This window comes from Parambassis ranga, unplaced genomic scaffold (assembly GCF_900634625.1).
Source record: "Parambassis ranga unplaced genomic scaffold, fParRan2.1 scaffold_27_arrow_ctg1, whole genome shotgun sequence".
NCBI classification, from domain to species: domain Eukaryota; kingdom Metazoa; phylum Chordata; class Actinopteri; family Ambassidae; genus Parambassis; species Parambassis ranga.
Genome location: NW_021144800.1, coordinates 1,392,863 through 1,394,498, shown reverse-complemented (window position 1 = coordinate 1,394,498; position 1,636 = coordinate 1,392,863). Strand labels below are relative to the sequence as shown.

Here is a 1,636-nt window from a genome sequence, read left to right as displayed (position 1 = left end):
GGTCCTCCGCAGTACAAAAAACGGGGAGCCAGTATTCCAGGAGTCTGGTAAGTTAAAGCCCCAGATCATCCTGGACTACAGCAAAGCCAAAGGAGCTGTGGACCACCTGGACCAGGTAAGCAACATATCAATTATTACCCAAGTTATTTACTTATGTACATGTTAAGTAAATACATTTGTATGTAGTATTATTGTGATTGTCTGATATAGCCATACTATTTATTCAATTGTATTCCATATTTTACATATTATTGGAAGATTTCAGACTCTTTTTCATAATAAGAAGGTTGTGTGTAAATGTATTCAAACCATCTGAGCATTTCTTTTTCAGATGTGTGGTACATACTCGTGCCGGCGCAAGACACCGAGAGGGCCAATGTGCATTTTATATCACATGCTGGACATGTCTTAATGGCTTCAATGCTTTTGTACTCTTTGTGGCTGTCGATCCTGCATGGAACAGCCAGAAAACCTGGTCCTTCAGGAAGAAGGAAGAAGGAAAAGAAGAAGAAGAAGAGGAAGAAAAAGAAGGGCCAGGGCCATCTAAAAGCTGCAAGCAGTGCACTTTGTGCTTCCAGCGCAGACGTGTGTGGAGCCACTGTGCCAAATGTGGGGCACACTGTGCCAAATGTGGGGCCCATGTCTGCAAAATGCGTCATGATGTCATCTGCAGTGATTCCCTTAAAATGTTAAAAAATATTTCAAAAGAAGAAAAAAAAATGTTCAATGTCTAATTACGTCTGAAGTTATTTTAAAAACAATTTGATGCAGTGAAATTAAAAAATATTTATATATGACATTGTTATTGTACTTGTGATTTTTTTTTTAAAGTTTATGGGAGGACAAGGTTCCCATTGGTGATCTGATAGTGAGAGAACTTGATGCTCTCCTTCATATCTGCATCCTTGACTCTTGGCAATGGCAGGTATATGGTTTCACACAAAATATGTGATACAAATTAGAGTCATTTTTAACAATGATAAAAAAACATAACACAACACATCCACACCATCTCACTGTATAATGCTAAGCTATTGTTTCCTTGACAGCTATTATGTAGAAGAAGTCGAGCAGTTCAGGATCGTTGACGAGGGAGAAACGTGCGATCTCATGGATGGAAAAATGTGCAGTGGATACAGATCATATTAGCCCCAGTGGCCTAATGGATAAGGCACTGGCCTCCTAAGCCAGGGACTGTGGGTTCGAGTCCCATCTGGGGTGTTTACAGCAGAGTGTTCTGTGTCCACTGGTCAGTGGACCAAACCAACCTGTGTGAAAATGCATTTCAATGTTTTCCCTAAACTCCATGTGTCAGCAGCTCACTTTTCATGAGCACTATGCTGCACAGTGAACTGATATACACTCTAAAAACAATAAGCAGGCTCTACTCAACGTCTTTGGTGAAACATTTTTACACTTCAAAATATTAAGTAAACATGAAACTAATTATTTAAATATACTATACAGTTAACAACCAGAAAGTGTGTCTGGGCCATGTGCAGGACTAGTTGACGGCCCATCGTTAGAGATTGAATGTGAGTGAAGTCTGCTAGGAAGGGATGAAGGGACAGAGCTGTAAACAGGTGAGAGCTGATGCAGCATCACTTATTACCTGAGTTTCCCCACAGGGAAGCTG

The 1,636-nt window shown here is 40.3% G+C and overlaps 1 non-coding gene across 1 annotated transcript; it reads left to right on the top strand.

Moving 5' to 3' along the window:
• Positions 1–1,148: 1,148 nt before the first annotated feature.
• trnar-ccu (transfer RNA arginine (anticodon CCU)) lies at positions 1,149–1,221 on the top strand. Its single transcript has one exon. It is a non-coding gene; the product is annotated as a tRNA-Arg (tRNA).
• The last annotated feature ends 415 nt before the right edge of the window (positions 1,222–1,636 follow it).